The sequence below is a fragment of the Pipistrellus hanaki genome, assembly GCF_964339955.1.
Source record: "Pipistrellus hanaki genome assembly, chromosome: 11".
Lineage (NCBI taxonomy): Eukaryota > Metazoa > Chordata > Mammalia > Chiroptera > Vespertilionidae > Pipistrellus > Pipistrellus hanaki.
In genome coordinates, this window is record NC_140513.1 from 34,916,961 (window position 1) to 34,942,966 (window position 26,006).

A 26,006-nucleotide genomic window follows, 5' to 3' on the forward strand; every position below is an offset into this window, starting at 1 on the left:
AGTAAAATCATTTGGTTCTTAGCTTTTTCTGACTGACTTATTTCACTTAGAGTAATGTTCTCAAGGTCCATCCATGTTGTTGCAGATGGCTGAGTAGTATTCTATTGTGTATATGTACCACATACCTATTGTTTAATCAAGTGGTGTTACTGGAACTCCAAGATTTGCTGACTGCTTTATTTTAACTGTATTGGGGGAAAGAAAAGCCCTAGAAACATAGATGACTGGTGAAAAATGGAGGAAGGTCTACTTCTCTGCCTCTCCCCATAATTTTACTGAACGAGTACAGTTGGGTAAGGTAAACCTTTTATCCATAAATTGTACACTTGCTGGCACTAAACTACAAAAATGAGTGAGCTTCAGAGTGAGTCACCAGTGGGGGCAAAACATGCAAATAGGCAAGTTGTTCACTGCACAAGGTACCTGCCCAAATAATGGTCATGGAGTTGGAAATCCATCCTGCCTCTTTCTCTATAGGGGATGCCTTTCGCTAATTCACACAAAGATGTCAGAACAGACCAGCTGGTAATCAGCAGTCTCAAAACAGAAAAAGAGCCTGGATTTCTGTCTAGTAGGAGTGTTGATTTCAAGTTGGGACTTTCACTCAATATAGGTATCATATTCCACCTCTTAATTATTGCCCTTGTACAACCTCTTCTACTTTCGTCAGGAAGCACAACAAATTGAACAGTGTTATTATCAGTCTAGGCACAAGCAAGATAAAGAGCAGAGTAGGAAGACCATTGCCTACATTGCCAATACTAATAATTTGTGTCAGATGATAGCTATGCATCTTTCAAAATATATATGCTGAGTGGAACAGGTATGGAGGAGGGTCACAGAGGCTTTCAAACCCATAGAAAGTGTTTTCTAGAGAAATATAGATCATAGCTTGTTAATTCACCTACTCATTCCATGTATATTTTTCTGAACATTTATGTACCAGATACTAGGTAAAATTTAGAGATATACAAATTAAAAAGACCCTGCTCTTGGGTTCTCAAAGATGTTTCATAAGAATGATTTGTTCCCTAGCTGGTTTGGCTCAGTGGATAGAGCATCAGCCTGCAGACTAAAGGGTCCCGGGGTTCAATTTCAGTCCAGGACACATACCCAGGTTGTGAGTTCAATTCCCAGTAGGGGGCATACAGGAGGCAGCTGATCAGTGATTTTTCTCTCATCATCAATGCTTCCCTCTCCCTCTCCCTTCCTCTTTCCGAAATCAATAAAAGTATTTTTTAAAAAGAATGATGCTTGAAGAGATACTTATAACCCAAATGCTGGCTAAAGACTTCGTCTTCCTTGGACATTCTAGATTAAAGTCTAAAACAGAAGAGCAAGGGCATACATTGGACTCTGCTAGACCTAGAGTCAAAGACTGTTATTTTGCCTTGACATTGGTGCCTATAAAAATGGACACGGTGGTTTGGTTGCCCTAAATCTTACCACCCATCCATCTTAATCTTCACAGTGTATTAGATCCAATGCTAGGATGGGATTTAAAAATAAATATAACTTGCTCTGCTAAAGCAAGTGCTGCTTAGATGGTTCTGAGAGTTATGTCATATTTACATCCAAAGCCTCCTCTGTAGTTACAGATGAGTCATGGTTAGGTCAAGCAAGGGTTCAGATATTACAGTGGAAATTTTCAACTCTCCTATGTCTTTTGTTTGTCTCTTCATTAGCTTCCATAAGCCAGTATGTGGCACTGATATCCTGGCCTCAAGTTTCCTGGATCTGCTCAACTATCATTGCCTTTGTTGGCATTCACATAGATATACTAGTAATCATCTGAGATATAATCAATTCCACTTGGATTTGCCCAAACTATGATATTTCAAATACTCCTCTCCAAAAACAACCTTCTTATGCCCCACTATGTTAAGCTTACCCTTCTTGATCATCCTTTCATTCTTTTTTGTGTCTCCCTCTTGCATTTCTCACTGTAGTTAGGTCAAACGTTTTCAAGACTCAGGTTCCACCCATTATTTCTCAAAAGGTGACCTCACTATCTAATTTGTTGATAAGATACTGAATTTCCCCAGCATCCTTTGTCTCAGTGTCAAAGTTCCTTCCTATCTTCTCCTTGACTGTTCATTTGTTGGCAACTCTCAATCTAGTGCTCATAATCTTTCCTCAGGATATTTTTCCACCAGGATCTCTGTCTTCAATATTTTCTCCACATCTCCCATTATCCTCTGACCTACAAAAGTTATCCTCAACCTAAAACCTTCCCAAGCACTCTTCTTCTTGGATAAGTGAAGAACATGTTTTCCCCTCCTACCATTTGGAAACAAAATGGAGACAACCTCATAATCTTGAAGCTTATGTAAGCAAGTCAATGTAGGACAGCTTAACCACACCTCTCAAGTCTGCAAGCCTCTTAACTTTAGAGCAAACTCTGGCTTTATAACAGATGAGAATAAAGGGACCTGTTTTAATTTTCATATTTATGTGAAAGTACAATTAGTTATATAAACAACTGCCCCCAGCTTTTGCAGGCACAAGTGTCCTACTGCACATTTGAAACTAACAAACAAACAAAAAAGCCAGATTCCAAGGACATAGTGAAGTTGCTTTTATTTTTTTATTTTTATTTTTTATTTTTTGGTTGTTGGAGCAGCAAATTCTTTTCATCTGTCTTTATTGCACAATGAAGCTCAATGTTTATGACAGGAGTGATACACAAAAATTTTTTTAAATCACTTTTAGCACAGACGTCAGGGTACAATATTTTGTTCTCCATCTCATCCTATAAACTCTCCCTTCTGGTATCTTTATCCATTATTATTATGTCCAAATTATCTTTCTTCTGTGATCAAAAGTGTTTCATTTCCCTTTTAATTCCTGTCTCATGTCATCCTATAATAGTTCAAAAAACATTGAAGTAATGTTTCATGAGCAATGCTATCTCAAAAGTTGAAGACACAACTTAAAAATTAATAATTGGGAGAAACCAAGATGGTGGCATAGGTAAACACCTGAACTGCTGCTTCACACAACAACTTCAAAACTACAACTAAAAGACAAAATGGGCATCATCCAGAACCACAGGAAGGCTGGCTGAGTGGAAATTCTAAACTAGAAGGAAAGAGAAAAACACACTGAGGCTCAGAGGAGATATTCGCCACTTGGATTTTTTTTAGAGATAGAGGAAGGACAAAAGAGGGAAGGTGGAAGGGAGGAAGAGAGAGAGGGAGGGAGGGAGGGAGAGAGGGAGGGAGGGAGGGGGAGAGAGAGAGAGAGAGAGAGAGAGAGAGAGAGAGAGAGAGAGAGAGAGGGAGAACATTGATTGTCTGCCTTCTGCTAGTGCCCTACTGGGAAATGAGCCCACAACCCCAGGCATGTGCTCTGAATGTAATCGAACCATAACCACCTGGTTCATAGGTTGACATTCAACCATCGAGCCACACTGACTGGTCACATATGAAGCTTTATAGCAAGACTGAAAAAGGAGGTGTCCATTGATGGCCAACATCTTTACTTAAAAGCCTGTAGCAGTGAAATTTCATGGCACAGATAAATTAATTACTAAAATTCTGCAGCACACCAAAAAATATGTTTTTGCTGTTCTGACAACTAAAAAAGGTATAATTTTGATTGATTTACACCTGACAGCTATTGTTGTATTGGGCATTGTCATTTTTTTAAAAATTTGACAATCTAAGGGAAAAGTGGTCACTTGCTCCTGACTTAAATAGTTAGGTATTGGGCATTTTAAAAGTTCTTGGGGCACACTGGTTGAAAATTACTGGTCTGCACAGGTATTCTGCCTTAAAAAGGAAGGACATCCTGACACATGCTACTATATGTACAGACCTGGAAGACATTTACTAAGTGAAATAAACCAGTCACATAATGACAAATATTTCCTGATTCCATTCATTTGAGGCACTTAGAATAGTCAAATTCAGTGGTACAGAAAGCAGAATGGTGGTTTCCAGGGGCTGGAGGGGAGGGGAAAATGGAGCTAAATGGTGGTGATACTGCTTAATGAGTACAAAGTTTCAGCTGGGGAAGATGAGAACATTCTGGAAATGGATGATGCCAATAGTTGCCCTACAATGTGGATGTAATTAATGCCATGAAACTGTAGGGTTAAATGGTAAATTTTATGTTATGAATATTTTACTACAATTAAAAATAGTCTACATGAAGAGTTTCTTCCTTTGCAGGCGAAACTTAATTTTAACCAAAAGAACTCAAGATTGTCTGCCCTTTGGGGATGGGTCCAAAGAGTACCAACATCTTGTGGAGCCAGTTCGTTTACTGAGGCTCAGGAGACCTGTGAGACCAGAACTAAACAGGTGAGTGTATAAAGCTTGTGATGATGGAGAGGTCTGGCAGATGGAACACTGTGCTGTTTCTTTTCATCAGCATCTATAAAGGCAGCATGAGCATCAAGCAGCTTGAGTACAGGTGTCTGGGCAACGGCTTTTCTATCTCAGCCTCTCAGCAACCACGTCTCCTTTTCCTCCCCCACGGTGTTTTCTAATTGCTAGGACATCTTTCTTATTTTAATGCTTTTTCATTCTTAGGTGCTGGGGTTCACCTGTGGGCAGATGCCCTAAAACTATGCTGGCACCCCCATAGGTTGGCACTCCATCAAAAAAGGATGTATTGAGTAATTGTTGGTCCAACACGCTTGTAAATGTTTAGCTTACTTCAGTCTGCACTTTGTTCAAAGATTAAGGAATTAAGAGCTAATCCTTTGTGCATTTCTACTGTTATTTTGGGCCTTGACCTCAATCAGGCTGCTCAAAAAATATATCTGAAATGAAGTCTTGGCCAGTACACCTAGCCTACCCTGCATGGGTCAGAGATTAAGCATCTACCTATTAACCAGGAGGTCACCGTTTGATTCCCCATCACATGCTTGGCTTTTAGGCTTGATTCCCAGTAGGGGGCATGCAGGAGGCAGTCAATCAGTGGTTCTCTCTCATCATTGATAATTCTATTTCTTGTTCTCCCTTTCTCTATAAAAATCAAAAGCAAATAAAAAAAATACACCTGAATACAATGGTGATGTAGCAATCACACAGGCTCTCATTCACTGACACCTACCATGTTACAAATGCTGTTCTATGTGATGTTTAACTTAAACAGCAGCCCCTTTTCCAAATGAGAAACTGAGGCTTAGAGATGTGAATCTTACATGCATTCATTCAACTAGGCAAGTGACAGAGTTGGGCTGTGACCTAGTACGGATTCACTTCTTACTCGGTGCTCCAAGCAGCTTAGCTAGTTATAAAAAGACAGACTGAGCACGTCTTGTCTAAACCACTTGGTGAGGTAAGGGTATCAAAGGGAATTCACTGTGAAAACAGTTGAACTTGGAGCAGGCTTATTGCACAAAGCAGATTTACTCAATGATTGAATATGCCCTCCTAATATGTGTTTTGTCTGATAAAAATGGCTTGCCTGGCAAAATTGCCATTGATTAAAAGGCAATTAAATTTATCAGAATGAGATTTTACCAGCTGCTTGTTCTATTAGGTTAGAAGCTACTAAGAGGAACCCCAAATTTTAAAAAAATAATTAATTGGAGCTCTACACAGGGATTTTCTGCTTAAGTGCTGTCTGAAAACAAAATAAATTGGATCTTCACAAATAACTTATTATCAGAATTATAGTCACATCTTTCTGGTTCCCCAATTTACATGAAAATCTAGTAGAGATGGATTGGTTCCCATATATCTAGTCCTCAAGAGAATTTTGCATTGCCTCTGTGTTAGTGATGAGTCATTCTAAGTCTTAGCTTAAGGATGCTGAAATTAAAATGGTGCTGAACAGTGGGCTCCAAGATCAGACACCAGAAGGGACACAAGGCCCGAGTGTGATTATCTGCAATTTAACAAAATTAATTTACAAAGACAACTATTGGATCTGTGAGTGAGGAAATGATGAACACCCTGTAAGCAGGGTTTGGTAGGTAGAAAGGCATTTAATGCCTTTCTGAGGTGTGTAAAAGCTCTTGCCTTCTCTATTTAGTGGGCTGTGTTTGCTATTCCTGTAGGTGAGCCTCGCATTTCTACAACTTCTCTAGTGCACTCAATCCCTCTACTTCTCAGGAGCAGGATTGCATCCCCCATGTTCCCACTGTTTGTGGCTGGAGAGGGACCACTCTCACGGGGGAAATTGTACTAGTGCATCCGCAGTAATGGCATATGTGGGCTCAGTACCTGGCAACAGGAGGGAGTGAGCATAATTTGATGAATAGCTAGTTTGTAGTTTGGAAAACATCACTGATAACCTGAGGCAGGTTACACTTGGGAGACACTTACTGGGAAAGTGAAGAACTTGAAAGGATAGGTTGTTGGCTTGAATTTCCGTGTAAATCCATGAGTGAGCACAGTTCTATCCAGCACTAACGGCTGTATCATTTCCTTTCGCTATGGAGGCCATTTCGATGCAGGTGAAACTATCGGGATTATGGCCCATTGAGCCGCGATCCTGGCACTTTTGAACTAAGCAAGGGTCCTTAAATGTGGATGTGTTCCAGCCCAAAGTTCTTCCCAAGGAGCTTAAATGATCAAAATGTTCCCTGTGATGGTGTAAGTCCTGAAACCCAGGCCATGAGGATGAAACTTATTATCCACTTTCATCTCTCTGCTGACCTAAAGAGCCTCCCTAATTGCTTTTATAATTTGCTCTTAAATGCTTCAAAGTGCCGATGCATTACTGTCCCTCCTCCCCACTCCCCACCTCTCCGCCTCTCCAGTGTCCCATGGGAGAAAACATCCTTCAACTGCCTCCTCCTCTTCCTCTGGATCCACACACTGAAAGTGCTGACTTTACCTTTCCTCTCCCACACTCCCTTTGACTTTCCTGGAGCCTTGCCTGCTGGTGTTGAAACATCGCGGCCTAACCACTAATTAGGAGAAAACAGATGCTCCTGGGAAGAGAAAGAAGTTGCATTTCAAGGCCTATGGCTCCATCTGCACTGTAGCTGGTAACTGACAATTTAGCCTTCTATTGGGTCATCATTAACTACAGCGGAGACTGCCTTCTAAGACAGGTCTGCCTGGAGCAGGGCACCCAGAGTCCCTCGTGACTGGGGAAGCATTTGATTCGTCAGGATGCCATAGGTTGTATTGGAAATGACCAAACTGCTTTCTAAAAAGCCGAAGTGTGGAAGTGGGGAAGGGACCGAAGCTTGCCTGCCGAATGCCGACGAAGTAGGAATCCCCATGCTGTGTAAATGCACACAGTTTGGAGTCATCCCCACCTGGGTTTGATTTTGGCTTCCTTCTCCAGCTGTTTGGCATTAATCAAATCACATATTTCCCCGGTGTGCCTCTTCTGTGTATTGTGGATAATACCCTCATTCTCAGAGAATGCGGCTGGGATCAAATGAGGAAACAGACCTAAGTGCAGCGGATGGCAGAATGGTAGTTGTAATTATCAGGTGCTTTGAATATGTCATCTCACTAATCCTCCAGTTATCAAGTGGGATAGGGGCTTCGGCTCCATTTGGCCAAATAAAGGCATTTAAGCATCAAAATGTTAACTCCCTGAACATCCTTTGAACCTTGGTCTGAATAGATTCCAAATTGTGCTTTTTCTACCCTCGAGAGGGCTTGAAGAATATATCTGCTGCATATGTTGGTGGCAACGAGGCACCTGAAATTAATGACCGTGGAGGCTTGAGAACACAATTCAGCTGCAAAATGCAGCCCATGCTAGTCAGTCTTTATAAAATTGGCAGCCCCTGGGAGCCAGCCTCCCTGCATGGGGCAAAGGCAGCTTTTCCGCACGCCGCTAAGGAATACTTCAGAGCCACGGCGGTGCCCTTCTCAAGCTGCTGAGGGGAACGTGTGCCGGCAGTCCGGGTAAGAAGGGACGCACAAGGCTTCTTCCCTGCAGAGTTTCACTGGGAAGGTTTAGAAGGTGGGGTTTTGGCCTCACTGTAGAGTGGACACCGCACTTGGACTAACTGCTTCTCCTTCAGGTGAGTGACCGGGAGGGACTTTGCCTCCTTACCTGGTGGGTGTGGGGCACATTGCACAGTTTCCTCTCTCTCAGTGAGGGTGCAGCACATACAAAGGCGAAAATAAACGTGTGTTTGTTCTGCATTGGGGAGGGTGGTAGTCTTGTGAGGCAAGAGGCCTTGGAGTCCCTGTATGTCAGAGAGAAAGAGCCAGTTTCCCTGCCTCCCATCCTCCTTCCACACAGTTTGAATCCTATCAGAGCTTTAGATTCTATCCAGAACATGGGATGTGGGACTAGAACCTCACCTGGCACCATCCTAGAGAGAACACCACTCCCACCACCACCCCCTGCCCCCAAAGACTCCTGTCATTCGCACCATGCTTGGATGACCATGAGCTTTCCTCTCCCCATCGAGAACGATAGAGGCAAGATATAGGTGAAGTAGAGGTATCCGGAACAAGATATCCTAGGTGTGCATCCTGGGGCAGTGAGAACTTGCACAATTATAAAGCCTCTCAGAGCCTCAGTCACCTCATCTGTAAAATGGAAATTATCAAAGCTATGTCATAAAATTGTCAGAAGGATTAAATTAGTTAACACGTGGAATGTGCTTTGTAAGATGCTAGCACACAGTGGGTGCTTAATAGGGGTTAGCTGTTGCTACTTTAGTGCATATAAGCAGGCCCTCGGATAAGCAGCAACAAGAGAGTGAAAAGACTTATAGGATATGCAAACCTCAATTGACCTCTGATGTTTGCATGGCTTTGCAAATTTATTTTGCTCCCAAAGATGTAGGTTACCTGTTATTTTCCTACCTATCATCAGGTAATGCCCTTTCTTACAATGAGGTTGACTTACAAATGATGATAAATACAAATAAAATATCTGGAAAAAATTTCAGTTCTAGTCAGGACAGTGGCAACCCTCTGCTCTTTCACCCAGCACGGTGAATTATTAACTTGCTAAAAAGTTACGGGCACCTCAAAGCAATATGTGGCAGGAAGGCAGGTCAGTTATTCCTTTATTGCCCAATATTATTCCTCTTGTGGCTTTATGGAGACATCTCTTAGGAATAATATAAAATTGTGACTTAAACTGCTCTTTAATCAGCTGTTATGAATTAATTTGTCTGACCTTGGTATAAACCTAAGGAATGTCTCATGAGAGGATTCTGGCTCCATCAAAACATTCCAGAATGGTATGAGTCTGCGTGCTCTTGTCTTACCTTGTATCTTAATGCCTTGCTTTCTCGTTTAGATGCCCTTCTGTGCCAGTGGTTCCCCAGTGAACTTGCAGTCTCTGCATGCTGCCCTCTAATGGAGCTGAGAACTTCCCAGCCTAGTCCTACAGAGAAGTCATATTGAGCCCTGCAGGACACCTCTGCATTCACTAGAAAGTCTACAGGAGCCTCAAGAACAATTCCATTCTTCTGGGAGAAGCACAACCTTGGCTGGAAGGTAGGCAAGCCAGTATTTGAGTTCGAAGTTCCTCCTTTGGGCTTGACTTTATTTTCCGTAGCCCAGCCTAGAAGACCCTGGGTGTCTCCCGAGGGGGCCACTGTGCCTTCCTGCACTAGTTAAACTGTTGTCCCAGGTCAGGGAGGGCTGTTCAGCATAATTTCTAGAGAGCAGGCAACCAGTCTCAACCCCATTTTAGGAGCCCTGGGCTCTCAGAGCCCAGCCCATGGCTTAGGGCTGCACCTACTAGGCTGCGAGGTGGGGCCTAACATCCAGGACTGAGAAGCCTGCGCTTCTTGGAAACCCTGTTGCATGATCCCCACAGGCAGAGCTGGTGAGTCAGGCTCTCCTCCCTCCTTAGTTCCCTCCAGCAGCTGTCTGACCTGCTTTGACTCCTTTTTGCTTTCAAGGCTGCTCTTGATATTCATCTTATCCACATTTTACATGCTGTGATGTGCTGGGGGCCCCAACCCCCCCAGGGAGGGCCAGTTCCTTTCTGCGGTTCATAGTTGGCTAACATAGACACAGGGGCCGGCTGCAGGTTCGGGGAACCTGACCGGTCTTTTGCTTATGCAATCGTCTGGTGTAATTTAGGTTGTAATTTTCTAAAGCTGAATTTGTAAGAGGCCAATATTTTCTATGGGAGAAAAACAAGCACTTACTACGGTAGCAGGAATGACTGACATGTGAAACTGCTATGAGAAGCAGATGCTGGAGAAAGATGTCATATCATGTGGCATTAGAAGTCCAGGCCTTGGGTCAAAGATGAGGAACCTCTTCTGGGAGAGCTGGGTGCTTTCTCCATGCTTCACAGTCAATGCTCAGAGCCCTTATGGAGATGAGCACTGCTCTCATAGGAAAGAAGAGGACACTGACACTTAAGAAATTTCAGTCACATAGGTCACCATGTTGGTGATAGTAAGAATAGCTAACACTTTTTCAGTGATGACCATATGCTAAGAATTGTGCCGATTCTGTGTTTGTATTAGTTCACTTAATCTTTACAATAATAACCCCATGGGGGAAAGTTTGGTGATGGGTACAGCTGTTCTCTATCATCTTCATTTTCTATTGACAAAGTTGAGGCAGTGGGATAATAAGTGACCTATGAAAGTCGCCCAGCTTGTAGCATAGCTGGGACTTAAACCAAAGAGTTCAGACTTCAAATTTTAGTTCTTGAACCCAGGTTTTGCAGCACTCCTTTTCCCACAAAGATGGGATTTTCCCAGGCCTCGAAAACTTTAAATGCTAGGTGCCCTTTCCACTACGCTGGAAAATCAAATAATTGCTGGATTGCAGGTACATATGTGTATGTGTGTGAGAATATGGGGATAAGGGGATGTTATGCAATCCTAGACACCTGAATCATGCAAGCTGTAACTATTGCTTGCTGGCCATTTCGAGAGGCTGTGTTGGAGATGGCTACCTTTTATGAGACAGAATCAGTTCACGTAAAATACAAAGAACATAAGCCAATGTAGAACCAGTGTTTAAAATGTAATGATTGCACAGGACAGCTGATTGTACCTTTCCCTGAGGGCAGGGATATCTTTTGTGTCCCATTGCCTCACTGCAAGACTACAGTATTCATTAAAATTGTGTTTTGTTGTTGTATTGTAATAAAATTGACTTAGGCCTGAAAAAAAAAAAAAAACCACCTGGGAATATGGCTAGGTGGACAAGGGGGATAGTGGAGAATATTTCAGGAGAGGGGAACAAAGAAAGCAGAGGAAATAGGTATGAGGTCTGTGTGACTCAAGTTAATGATTGGGTTGACTGAAGCAGAAACTGAGTGTAGGGGAAATGAAAAAGGAGTTGGTTTAAAGGATGTAGAGAAACCAAGAAATATCAGACAGTTATCAAATAGGTGTGGTTGGCCAAAGTGGGCCATGAAGATTTAGGAAAAGAATTATCAATGGGAAAAACTGTGTTGGAAGATAACCCTGATCAAGGGAGACTGGCTGGGTTAGAAGGGACAGTCCAGGAAGTCAGCCAGGAGATGGTGTGAGCCAGGAGGGAGGGGATAGAGCTACTGCAACCAAAATGAGGAAGATAGAGTGGTTCCCAGAAAACAGTCACAGGATCTGAGGAGTAGATGGGTGTTAGAGCTCACCTACTCCATCTGCTGCCTCCTCCCCTCTCCTGGGGCTTGGGCATAGTTATGGCTTTCTGGTCCAGGGATAGCCCAGTGTTTTAATGAAAACAGAAAGGGACGGAGATCACATTCCCTCCTGTTATGTTTTAGGAAAACTCCGATTATGAGAAATGTCTTTGTAGAAAACCAAAACTGGCCTTCTAGTAAATTTCATACATTGGTCATTCCAAAGAAGAAACATCTGCTCTGATGAAGAACATGATATTTATGGGAATCATGAAAAGAGACAAAAGATCTGAGTCTAAGGCTCAGACACAAGTGGCTGTGAGCAAGTCAGGTTAACTCTGAGTCTTAGTCACTTCTGTGAAAATGGGGATGACGTGTTTTGCCTAGTTCTCTGCTCTTTTTGGAGGATCACATGGTATGCCTCGTGGGAATGCTTTGTGAACTTCAGAATGCCTCATAAATAAAAGATAGGATTATTAATGCACCACAGGAGGGAATATAGTGCCGTTTAGTGACAGAGAAACTGCACCCACATTCTAGCTCTGCCATTTTCTAGCTTTGTGATTTGTGATTTGGGCTCCTTCTCTACTCCACATTTCTATAGCTGCAAGATGGGATAAAAATAGTCCTACCTCAGAAAGTTGTAACTAAATTTGATAAGGTACTTACAAACACTTAGCACAGGGTTTGCCTGACATCCACTAAATAGGAATGACTACTAATGCTATTATTGATAAATAAGGACTGCCTGCATATAGGGGATGAGTGGAGAAAGAGGTGTCAATTCCATGGACTTGAACTTGAGTGAGTAAAGGAATGATGGTTTGCGAATGTGAGGGAAGCAGGTTGGAATGATCTGGCAGATGTTTTGAAACTATGTGACTCCTGGCATAGCCCTGTATGTTTGTATACATGCCACAGGCAGTATTTTGACAGTGGCTGTTTCTTTGGGGCCTGCTCAGCATCAAGTGGCTGTGTTCTCTCTCTGACACACATGTAACAAGAGTGGATGGAGTGAAATAGTGTATGCGTTCACAGCCCATTCTGCCTAGAGCTGTGCCATAAACCATCGGGAGCTCAGTGCATTGTTACCAGATCGAGTGTCATGTTTAGATGCCAAAATGGTGAAAGAAATGTCATCACCTACGCATTCCTGTGGAGGGACGATCCTGTTCTTGGCCAGGATAACTATTTGGCAGAAAAGTCGTACATCTGTGTACACTTAGAGTAAGACCCATGCAGAACGAAGGTAAATTGTTACCAAGGGCTCTTATCACAGTGGTTTTGGCAGCTTACTAGTACATGCATTTTGCGACCATTCTACGTCTTAGGTAAAAGATGAACTAGCACTGGCAGGTAAAGATTCATGCAGGGGAGACAGTGCTGAGCATCTGAGTGAGCAGTGTCCTATACCAACTAGGGAAAGTGTCTGGTAAGATAAGAGCATCAGGTTGATGTCTTTCATGTTCAGCTTCTTCAGTTGACTAGTAGACAAGATCATCTCCACGTAGGAGATCCCCTTTTTATAGATGAAGAAGCTGACAATGGGAATTTACACAGCTTGCCCCAAATCACACCATTTATCTTCTCCTTAGTCATGTGCAACTAGGCCAAGGGTGAAGAAATGATCTGGGGAAGATGTAGAGGGAAATAAAGACAAAGCAGTACCTAGAGATGATAGAAATCATGCCATGTCTAAGTTAGCAAAGGACTTGATACTAAAATGATGTTGGTAGTAACACTTGACTAACTCATCGCAGGTGATAAACTTCTAGCTATTTATTCTGGAATTGCTGGTTTCCTTGCCTTCATATATCTTCTATAAAGTGTTATTTCTAAATAGCTCTTCCCAGTACAGATCTGTCTGGTGAGTTTAATATCCTTTAAACTGCCCATTAGGCTGTCTACCTAGATACTTTGCAGGTATCTCCACTTCAACACGTCCAATAAGACTTATCTTACTCCAGTACTGATGTCCCTCCTATACTCCCTGTCTAGGGTAGTGCCACCACCATCTAGTCAAGAGAGCCAGCACAGGGAACTCATCCTTCACTCCATCCCACCCCACATCTGTTTCCCCAAAATTTCTGTCAATTCTATCTCCCAAACATCTTTTAGCTCTGTCTCCTCATCTCCATCTTTACCACTACCACATGACTTCTAGCCCAATCTTTCCCATCCCAAGTGATAAGTGTATCTAACTGGTTTCCTGGACTTACTATATGCTCACCCACCCCCTAACCAGAGTGGCCTCTTTCAAACTCAGACTTTATCCTATTCTCTTGCCTAAAATATTCCAGTATCGCTCCCTTAATACAGAATAAAACTCCAAGGAGCAACTTATAAAGAGTTCTCAAAATTTGGCCCTTGCCTCCATCTCTAGCCTTCCCCCCTGCACTCTCCTTATGAACCATAGCAGGTTCTCTGGAGGCTCCATACAATCCTGAGGCCACGTCAGTGTGAAGAAACCAATGTCCAGGGAGTGTGTTGCTTGTGTTAGAATGAGGTTTTCTCCAGTACCTAGGAAGGCTGCTCTGTCACACGCATGGCAGGCCGGGAGGACCAGGGACCTGACTCCCAGGAGTTTTCCTCCACCAAGGATGGGGATCTGGTGTATGAAGACTACAGATCCATTGTCCTTCCAGTGAGAACTCTGAGGCCTGTGTTCTATTTCATTTTCCTGCTCGTCACTCTCCATGGTAGCTGGCTTTCTAGCGTAGCCTTTATTGGCTGACTTCTCTTGCTTTCCCATTCTACCACTGGCACTTTCTTTCATCTCCCAAACAAACCTCTTGCACTTGAATTTTGTCTCAAAGTTGATCTGCAAGAGGTGTGGGGGAGAGACTAAGTCACATCTCTATGCGCTAGTATTTCCTAGAGACTTCCAGCCCATCATGCATACTCTCACTTAGAAAATCTATTAGCTTTGGATTTATCCCTTCTCTCTTCTCCCAGAAATCTTGTATTCATTATTTACAAGTTAAGTTGTAATAAATAACATTATTAAAGTTGCTGCCTTATCAAGCTTTTTCTGAGTCTCTTTTACCATACCACAGTGTAGCTGAATTGATTTTTTTTTGTACTCCACTGTACTTTGTACATATTTCTAATTTATCCTACGTCCCAACTGGTATTTCTGCCCACATGTGCCTCTCCCATGGGACTTTGAGGTCAGGAATAATTTCCCTTGACCTGGACCATTATTTGCCATGTGAAAAAGTGGTCAAAACATTTAATGAATATGTTTGGTTGACATCTTTGGAGTCATGGGTGTGGGGGGAAAAGGTCATTTGGTAGCTGAAAGCTCCATGGAAATGTATTAATTCATCCAACATATAATTATTGGGCACATACTACATTTCAGGCAATAGCCCAGGAATTTTTGGATATAATAGTTGGCAAACTATAAACAACTTCCCTGGTGGAGCTTACATTATGGTGTAAGAGGCAGAGGTAATAAACTAGTAAATTGTACTGGTATATGGTTAGAAGCTAATAAATGCTGTGGAAAAGAAAGGGGAAGAGGGCAAGCAAATCAGGGAGTGTTGGTGAGGCTCAGTGATGGGAACGCAGGTGCACATAGAATATAATGGGACCTAAGCCGTAGAATACAAGAAGGTAGTGTGTGCATTAGGCGGCAGTCCTTCTGGAAGTTAGTTGACAAGGTTAATTACCAACATGCAGTACAGTAATTTTGCTTCCAGGAGTACACCAGTCCTAGTCTATCTGGGCTTGTAATATCCTTAGTTAAAAATGACTGCTTTCCTAGACATGTGGTCCCCAGGCAGATTGCCTGTTGTGAATCCAATTTTCAATGCAAAATGTCTTTCCAGCACAGAATTGTACTGCCAATTCATTGAAGTTCATGGAGAGGATGGTATCAGTTGACAAAAGCACTTTAGAGAGTGACTGTGCTATGTTTCAGGAGGCGGGACGGAGGGACAAAGCAGACCAGGGACTGTGCATCCAGGAAACAGACATTATCAACTAAAGTCACAGCCCAGTTACCATCAATCCTCTTTTCAGCAAAACTCCCCAGGCTGTAAAAAATACTGCACAGGCGGTCAGAGTGATTGGGCTCTGCCAAAAGCACAATAGTTAATACAGCAAATTTACCCTTTGAACATTCTCATAAAAGAAAGTCACAAGTAGGGGATTAAGTGAGATAGAATAAAATACAAGAATATTTTTAGGAGTGAATAACTTAAAAAGGAGATTGACAGATCCTAAGGGAGATAATGGCTTGCTATAGTGTGAGGCTCTAAAGATAAAAATCTGAAAATATAAATAACAAAGGGGCTTCTGGATGAGGAAGAAAAGGCAAGAGGTGCTTAAAGAAGCCACTTCACACAGAACTCTCTGCGAAGAGTTGGTTATTTAACTATCTGCCAGGAGGCCTGAGCTTCCAGGGTTCCCTGCTGGTGCCCCATGACTCCTGGGGACAGGATGTTGAAAAAAGCTGGTAAACTTCTTTCTCAGTGGCTCCCTGAGCACACGACACAGTACAGATCCTTCACCTGGCACAAGGGGCAGTGAGCCCTCAGACACCAGCCAGCTCTCTTAGCTCATCTCTCTCACTGCCCCCCAACTCCTTGCACCCAGGGCCCCAAGAGGATAAAACTGGCACTTTCTAGGTGCTCTGGGCTGTTTCACTTCTTCCAGTCACTTTCCAGGACCTTTCTCCAGCTCTGTCCTACTCCTCCCTCCAGCCAGAGGGCTGACAACCTATTTCTTCATGTCCCCGTAGAATGCATAGAGCATTTCCTCTCCGGCCTCTCTTCATAGCACATGCTGAACATCGGGGAATTTTCTGCCTAGTACTTACCTGTCTCTATTACAGTATAAAACCATACAGGTGTGATTCCTCTCTATAGTACACCTCCTGTGCCTAGCACAATACTTGACACATAGTAAGTGTTTAATAAAAGGTGAGGGAATATATAGAGTTAATACATTAATATAAACACAAGAGTAGCTAGAAGCATTTAACAATCCAATGAACATTTCTTTAGTGATTTAAAGTGTGCAACACAGTAACATCTCATGAGAGTATACTATTATTTCTATTTTACTGAGTTTATTTTTTCCTTACATTCATTAAGCATCCTTATAATCAGTGTTTAGGGCTTTGTGTCAGGTGGATTGCGCAACAACAATTCATTTAGTTCTTTGGTTTTTGTCCTTTTCTTTCATTTGGGACTTCTGTGTGTGTCCTCATTTTAGTTAATTCCCTGTTTGTTTTTATCCATTAGGTAGATCTGTTACATCTCTCTGTCTTGAATAGCCTTATGAAGAAGGTGCCTTGTAGAGCCCCCTGGCATAATCTCCTTTGGTCATCTAAGCTGGGGGCTCTAGGGGTGTCCCCTGTGTGGATTATGTGTGCCCTCCTGTTACAGTTGGGCGTCAGTTGTTGGCATGTCAGTGGTTGACAATTAGCTCAACTGTGAGGGTTAACATGATGGTAGTGTATGAGCTGTTATGCAGGGTTGTCCCCATGAAGTTAGAGTCATTTTGGTGGGGCTGTGGTGCCTTTGAATCTGCCTTTTGAGTGTGTCATTTATGAAGCTGGTTGGATGGTGCTCTGGTGTGGTCTTTAGCCTGCCAGTATGTGTGTTGGGTCTGCAGCCTCCTTGGAGTGGCTCTGGTATGGTGAGCCACCACTTGTGCCAGGCTTAAGGCCTCTTGGTATAGGAGCTACAAAATGATCTGTGGTTGATTGCTGCCTGTGCCAGGCTTGGAAGCGCTTGGAAGAGTCCACACTGTGAACCGAGGCCAGCTTCCCCTTGGACCCTTTGGTGGTCATCAGTCTGTGAGCTGAGGCTAGCTGTCACTTGTGCCAGGTGTGATGCTTAGTTGAAGTTGCATTCCAGGTCAAGACTGTCTGACACTTACATCAGGCTTGGGGCTATTTATTTACAAATAAAGTTGAGACTGGTTGTTGCTTGTACTGGGCTGAGGGTCACTTAGCAAGAGCTACAAGGCATGGGGTTGGTGAACCTTTGAAAGATTTGAGGAAAGCCTGCAGTGCAATCCAAGACAGGTTGCTTGTTATTGTTATTGCAGGAGGCACTGCTGGAAGAGGCTCCAGCTGGGTGAGTGAGTTGGGTATCTCAGGGAATCACCAGGGTAGGTGAATGGTGTAAACCAGATCAGTGGTGGGCACAGATTTGGTGCTTGCCTGCGTTGATGAAAGGAAAGCTCACCAAAGGAGCAAGGCTTCTGTTCCTGGAGAGAGTTGCCCCAGCCCCTGCCCTAAAGCCCTCCTCCTGTAGTTAGTCAATATAGTTTCTCCCTGTATGTACTTGGTGTTTTCAGCTGCTGCCTCTAAACTGGAGCTTAGAATGAGTGCGTTTTTAGTGAATGAGTTTATATTCTGGACCTTTAAAAGCAGCATGTCTCAGTCTCCCATAGCCCTTTGTCTTTCTGAGATGCAATCTCTGCTGGTTTTCACAGCCAGATGGTATGGGGCTCCTCTTCCAGGCATTGGAACCTGTGCTGGGGAGACCAGTGTGGCACAGGGAGCCCTTGCTCCTCTGGGGAGACCTCTACAGCTGAGACACCTCTCTTGATTCTAAATGGCCACACCGTGGATGTGGGTCTTGCCCATTCCATGTCTCTGCCCCTCCTACTAGTATCAATGTGGTTTATTCTTTATATCCTTAGTTCAAGAAATTCTGCTCAGCTAGTCTTCAGATGTCCTCAGTGATAGTTATTTTATAATTTAGGTGTAATTTTGGGTAATTCTGGGAGGAGTTAAGCATATAATTCACTTATTCTGCCATCTTGACCAGAAGTAGGCAGTTCTGAGTTATTTTAATTGGAACCCTCTAGGATTTCTGGATTTGGGTATTTGTTTTCCTTTTCAGGTTATGGAAGTTCAGCCATTATTTCTTCAAATATGTTTTCTGCTTCTTTCTGTCTCTCTTGTCTGGGACCCCATAGGGTGAATGTTGGTCAGTTTGATGAGGTCCCACAAGTCCCTTAAGCTATCTATATATATTTTTTTCATTCTTTCTTTTTTGCTGATGCTATTGGGTGAGTGCGAATCCTGTATTTGAGTTCATTGATCTTTTCTTCTGCTGCATCTAGTCTGATATTGAATCCCTCTATCATATTTTTTTCATTGCAGTTATGTATTTTTTATCTGTGACTTCCATTTGGTACTCTCTTATATTTCTGTCTCTTTGTGTTTATTTCCCTCCCTGCCCCTCTTGAATTCACTGAGCATATTTATGACCATATTTGAACTCTTTATCAGGTAAATAACTTATCATTTCATTAAGAACTTTTTACTGATGTTTTATTTTCTTTCATTTGGAACATATTTCTATGTTTCTTCATTTTTATTAACTTTCTGTGTTGGTTTCTATGCATATGATAAAACAGCTACCTCTCCCAGTCTTGAAATGAGTGGCCTTGTGTAGGGGATGAACCTTATTATTCAACCCTGCCCTAGCTTTTGGTTGTCTCTCAATATTTTGTGATTATTTAAGCAACCTATTTTATTTCTAGTGGATTCTAGTAGTTTAGGGTGTGCCAGGAGTGTCACAAAGGGGAGGATTTCAGTCAGCACCTGGATTCAGGCTGAACTGAAGCCAGACTCAAAAGCCTGGCCTGAGATTTAAAAGCTCAGGTAGCAGCTTTTAAAATATGCAAATACAGGGGTGGGCGAAAGTAGCTTTTTAGTCATGAGTACACAAAACAGTTTATTTTTGTATTATTGTCATTCTTGTATTATATATTTTTTCATGCGAACAACTGTAAGCCTAGTTTTGCCAACCCTTGTATATACAAGTCTTGTGAGACTTGAATGCATAAGTCCCACTAGGCTGCTAGGTGATCTAGAGGCATCCCTTGGGTGGTACTCAGAAAATAACCAGGTTTCAACATGTGTACAAGTACTTTTCCCCAAAATACCAGGCACTTGGAGGGAGGCAGAGGGAAAGCACAAAGATAGCGCCTATCCTCCAGGGTTTCTGGAGAAGATTAAGAGGGCCCTTACATGTGTAATTAGAAGCCTGCCCTTTCGGCAGGAGTTAATGAAGACAAGCTAATATGCATTCATTTTCTATTGTTGCTGTAAAAAGTTATCATATATTTTGTGGCTTAACAAAACAACATTTATTATCTCACAGTTCAGTAGGTCAGAGTCAGGGAACAGTGTGGCTCAACTGCTTCTCTACTCTAGGGTTTACTAGTACAAGGCTGGAATCAAGGTGTCATAGGCTGCATTCTTTCTGGAGGCTCTGGGGATAAATCAGGTTGAAGTTACACAGAATCAAATTAGAACTTAGTTGTCCCAATATCTGAGTCAGGGCTATCCCTCCCTGTCATTTACTTAGTTATTCACTCAATTATTTATTCATTGATTTACTCATTTATTGATCAGAGAGCTATCAAGTACTTATACTTTAAGAGACATTTACTAGATTCATCAGATATAAGACATTTACAGACTTTGCCCCCCATGGAGCAGCAAACTTTGTAGTGAGAATTATATACATCAAACAAATATTCCGACAATTAACAAACTATTTATAATGTAATTAATATTAAAGTAAGGTAGAAGCTTCCATGAGAGCTTCTATGAAGAAATCTAACATTGTCTAGAAGGATCTAGAAATGAAGAAGTGATATTTAAACAGAGGCCTAGGTAATAAATGCTAGCTATGTGTAGGTAATAAGTAAATGTCACCCAGGTGTAGATGATGGGGAGTGGGATAGCATTAAAGTAGGGCAAAGTAGAGAAAGTTCTAAGACACAAAGCAGAATAGATATATTGGGGAAAGTTATTGTGGCTGGAAAATATGAAGGGAGGCATGAAATGGGCTTGAGAGGTGTGTTGGTTTAGATTGACCATGGCTTGATGGCCATTGAAAAGAATTTCAACTTTATCGCAAGTGAAATGGGAAGTTACAGGAGGGTTTTAAATAGTGGAGTTTTATGTGAGCTTTGAATTTTTAAAAAGAGCACTCTGGCTGCTGTGTAGATAGATTGTAGAAAGAAGGTGAAGACATGTAGAGTGTGTACACAAGGGTTGTATATTAAATGACACTAATTAGGAAATGTTGCAACAGCCCAGGTGAGAAGTAGCTTGACCCAGGATGTGACAAAAGCAGGAAAGGTAGAGGACAAATGGATCCAAGACATATTTTGAAGGTAGAATTATCTTGACTTGCTGATGTATCAGATGGAGTAGGAGAGAAGATGGTTAAGATGACTCCTGCTGCCCTGGCTGGTAATGGTTCAGTTGATTGGAGTGCTGTCCTATGTACCAGAAAGTCATAGGTTTGATTCCTGGTCAGGGTACATACCTAGGTTGTGGGTTTGATCCCCTGTCGGGGCACATACAAGAGACAACTAATCAATGTTGCTCTCTTATATTGAAGTTGCTCTTCCTTTCCCTCTTTCTCCCTCCCTTTTCCTCTCTGAAAATCAATAATAATAAAAATGAAATATGCTTTCTGTCATATTTGTGGCTTTTCTTTTAACACAAGTCAATTAAAAATCACATTCCTATACATAAGAAAGAGCCTTAAATTTTATTGGTACTTTGGCTTGTAACAGTTATGATTCAGGTGGCAGGAAAAATCCTGTTTAATATAACCTGGAATTTTGTTTTATCAGATTTGTCAAAGAAGCTCACAGAATTTGTATTATGTGATATCTTCAGCATTGTAATGTTTTTGCATGTTTTCTGTATCTCCATTCCATTTCTTCCTCATTTCATCTGGGGCTAGAGAATGCAAATGATGGCTTCCCAGACAAAGAAAAATTAGCATGAAAAAAGCATCACACCCTTACTTTTTAAGAATCACTGCCTCATTTCTCTGGTTCCATTCTGATTTCTTTTGCCCATGTGGTCCATTGGTCGAGACTAATTTTCATGATAATATTGATCTCCACTCCTAGCTTGATCACAGAAAGCCGTATATGGCCATGGTATGTAAGCCTGAGTGGACATTGCTCTATTCACAAGCGACAGCATTCCCCTTGTACCAGATATCATCAGCTAAAATACATACACTGTTGTCCCTCAGTATCTGTGAAGGATTGGTTCCAGGAACCCCCTGCAGATATCAAAATTGACTTGTATTCTCCCATATAAATCATCTCTGGGTACTGATAATACCTAATACAGTGTAAATGCTATGTCAGTAGTTATGCTATATTATTTAGGGAGCAATGACAAGAAAAAAAATATACTATGGTTGAATCTGTGGATTTGGAGGGCCAACTATAATCCTGATGCAGCTCCATAGTAATGGTCTGAAGGTCGTTTTGACAGACATCTTCCTAGCTCTTGTATTTCTCCTTCTGAAAACTCTGATCAAATTGTTTGGGTTCAAATTAATCCCAAATCTTCTACTGAGGTGCCTTAGGCATTTACCTCATCTGCTTCCTCATTTGTAAGAAAGAGGATAAAATTAGGCTATTGGGAGTATTGAGTGAAATAATCCTTAGAAAGCATTTAGCACAGTACTTAGCACATAGGAAATACGCCATAATGGGAGTTGTTGCTATTACTGTTTTGACATTGTTTGGGGCAGGAAGCTTCCCAAATTTGTTGCTCTAGCCATGAATAGAAGAAAAGAAGCTATGGGCTACATTCCCTATGTGAGCCCATCTGATAGCTGATTTCTGCTTAGTACCTAGTCCTTTCATTTAGCTGGCTCAAGGTAGCTATCACTCTCTTGGGGACTGAAGCAAGTACGACCTCTTCAGCATTCTGTCTGTATGAATGCTTCCTGAATACGTTGGCAGTAGGCCATGACTTGACTCGATAGGGTTTTTTAGTAAGTCAGTTATCTTCTCTGAAAAGAGAGTTGATGATTCTGAGGCACTATGCTAGACATAAAAGATAAGCTGTGAACAAGATGGACAAAGCCCTAGCTTTCATGGTACTGATGTTATCTTGGGATTGATAAAAAATAACTAAATGAACCACAAAATGTCATGTTGTTATAAGTGCTATGAAAAGCCCAAAAAAGGTGGGCAGGTGTGGAGTGAGTGTGGAGGGAATTGCTTTGTAAGGAAGTGGATTTTTAAGACATGTAGGTTAAAGACCAGGGGTCTTGATACACAAACAAGTCATTTTTGTTTGAAGAACTAAAGAAAGTTGGTAGGACTAGAACATAATGATGAGCAAGGGGGAAAGGCACATGAGAAGAGATCAGAAGATCTCAGTTAAGGAGTTCAGATTTTGCTCTGAGTAAATAGGCGGAGGTGAAATCGGATTTTGTATTTTTAATAGCACTCTGCTATCCATGTGGAGAATGGATAAGGGAGAAGAGAGAAAAGAGGGAAGGCGGGGAAGAAAAGCAGGGAGCCTAGTTAGGAGGCTTCTGCAGCAGTCCAGGATGGAGATGGCGGTCTGACCCAGAATTACCACCAGGAAGTGGGGAGTAGATTGTTGAGAGAAATATGGTGGAGGTGAGGTTGATGGGATCTTGCTAATGGATTGGATTTCGGGGTGAAAAAAGAATAAGCTTAGGTTTTGAGCAACTGAATGAATGAATTGTAATGCCATTTACTATGATGGCAGATGTTTGATGATAGTAATGTTTAGGTCATTGGGGAGTCTAAAGTCTATTTTGGACATGTCTAACAGGCATTTCAAAATTAACATCTGAAGGGAAATGTCAACTAGCTATTTGAATCTATAAGTGGGACTCTTAAGAAAAGAGAACAGGAAGTCACACACACACACACACACACACACACACACACACACACACACACTAGAGGCCCAGTGCATGAAAATTCATGCACTGGAGGGTCCCTCAGCCCGGCCTGCCCCCTCTCACAGTCCGGGAGCCCTCAGGGGTGGGAGGTGACCTGGTGATCAGGGGAAGGTGATATCCCCATCACACCTCTGCTGCTGCCACTGCTGGCAGAGCAAGCCTTGTCTGGACCTGATTACCTGAGCCTTGGGCAGCCCTGGGTGGCTGGGCAGCCATCTGAGGCTTGCCTGTGCGTCAGCTGGCCCTGAGTGGCTGTAGGGCTGAGGGGACTAGGGGACTCTGGAGGAAGGCATGTGGCAAGGCCCCAGCAGGGCTAAGGGGACTGGGCACTGCCATCTTGTGGCTGTGTGCACCAGTATCTTTGAGGGCATGACAGTCAGTTAGCATATTCCCTCCTTATTGGCTGTAGGTGCTGCCATCTTTGAGGGAGGGGAAGTCATTTAGCATATTCCCTCCTTATTGGCTATGGGCACAGCAGTCAATTAGCATATGCCCTCCTTATTGGCTATGGGCACTGCATCTTTGAATGTGGGACAATTAGCATAGTCCCTCCCTATTAGCTGTGGGCACCATCATCTTTGCAACTGTGTGAGGGTCAATTAGTAGATTCCCTCTTTATTAGATAGGATATATATATATATCCCCCCAAGTCTCAGCATGATTAGTGAATTTCTCCCTCTTTTGCAGGGTTATATTATGATCTCAACAGAACCTAGGTTCTTCTACCTCTGTAGGTCCTACTTCATATCAAACAGATTAAAATTCCCCTTTACCTTACCTTAAATATAACAGTATGTGAATCTTTAAAATTGAGTTGCAATTGACTACTTTGACATGTTGCATTTTGTAGGTTGTAAAATATTTAACTTTTCATTTTAGAGGCAACTCTATTTCTTTTTCGGCTATCATTGGATGTCCTTGGAAAGCTTTGGGACATTGGTAAGGTGAGCTTCCTCTTCTGGACTGACAACAATACTTGTTATGCACTTTTTAAGACACTTAAATAGCTTCATATTATAGCCATGGGTTTTTATGTCTGTGTCCCCCATTAGTCTATAAGCTTGAAGAGGATAAGAAGCACCTCAGAGCTTGGTCTATGACAGGGACTCAATGTTTATTTATGGACACATTATTTTGAACTTATAAGCAGAGAAAATCAAGTCCAGGGATACAATGTGCTTTCTCTCTGGACCTGGGAGAAAACTTACCCTCTGCCTTACAACATATAATATGTAATATAGACTTGATTTTTCTCTGGCATTCTTAAAAAAGGAGGCAGTGTTGTGCAGGTTGATGCTATGGGCTCAAATCCCAGCAACCCTCCTTACTTGCTATAAATCTTCCATCAGAAAGTTAATTTCTATAGACCTCTGATTTTTGTGGGGAGCAAATTAAGCAGTTTTAGTGTGTCAACTTAAAACACAGTAGTCTTAAAATTATGTATTCTTTTCTAAGATGCAAAAAGGTCTTACGTTTCAGGCCTCAGGGAGTGTTTCTGAAAAATTTTGAGGAAGTGGGATGCCAAATATCTTTTGTTCCCTGACCCCTGGCCCGGTAAAAATCAACAACTGCCCCTAAACAATGGCCCTTTAGAGAGACCTTGTAAGATAATCCTTCAGGAACAAGATAGTCACATTCCTGTAGGTCCCTTGCAGGTAGAAAGTGGAAACTGCTGACCTTCCCAGTCCCAGTCTGGCCCTCTGAGACTTAGTGATGCTACATCTTTCTTGCCTAAGAATTGACTCTGGGCCAGACTTCTAACTCTCATGATGAAGAGACATTATCTATGGATCACAGCCCCGTTTCTCGGGGCGAGGCACTACCTCTAACAAGCCATGGTGAAATTAAGTCCATCTTGGCTATGATCTGTTAAATTTATCAATGGCTCCAAAGTATTCTGCAAACTTCAGATGTTATGGGTTTGCTACAAAAATAATATTTGGAAATGGATGTCAACAGGCAAGAGAAGCAGGTTTATACTTTCTGTATAAAGTTTGGGGCCAGGGCCGAGCTTGGGCCAGGTGAGGTCAAGCTGCAGTTAGCCTTTGTGTACCCTTTGCTTTGTATTAAAGGATGAAAGGAGGGAGTGTTGAACTGGCCAGACCACAGTTCAAAATTGCCACCAGTTTTCTCCATGTTCATCAAGCTACAGTCAGTTAAGAATGCATGTGGACTTACATCTTAGCTGCATGATATTCCTCTTACATGAGGGGATAAAGGTGTGTTGCATATTTCCATGTTCAGATGTGCATAAAGTGTTGATCACTTTACTGAGAAACTGTAATTTGGCAGTTGCAACAATCACTTCCCCTTCTCTACTAAGTATTCAAGTTTTGTGTTCCTTAAAATGAAGGGTAGACTGTTGAGTGGCAAAGTGTGTCTGAAAGAAATCAGCAGCATGATGATAAGCTGATGCTGGGGTGGAAAGTGAGAAGAAAAATTGATGATAGTGGTGATTATTAGCAAGGCCTTCCATGGGTGCGGGAGTTGAGGAGGATGGGAACACGATTTGTCTTTGGCAGTGTAAAAATGTAGATTTCTTTTTGCCTAAATCCATTAAATGTTGACTCACTGTCCTTTGTAGCCATGGGCTATTCAGATTAAAATAAGTCACTTGCTACCCAGAACATCTCTTATGCAGAAAGTTTGCTGGTAATGTTCTTCCTGCACTCCTCCCATCTGTTTAGGTAAGCCCATCCTTCAAGACCCAATTCTACTTTAGCCTACTCTAGAATTCTCATCCCAATCAGTTCAAAGGAATTTCTGCCTCTC

At 42.2% G+C, this 26,006-nt stretch overlaps 1 long non-coding RNA gene across 1 annotated transcript in view; it reads left to right on the forward strand.

Moving 5' to 3' along the window:
* The window catches only part of LOC311630441, a 119,943-nt gene that overhangs the window by 77,874 nt on the left and 16,063 nt on the right, over nucleotides 1-26,006 (forward strand). The window contains exon 2 of the long non-coding RNA XR_014796380.1: nucleotides 9,190-9,389. This is a non-coding gene — a long non-coding RNA (uncharacterized lncRNA). The remainder of the gene's footprint in view (nucleotides 1-9,189; nucleotides 9,390-26,006) is intronic.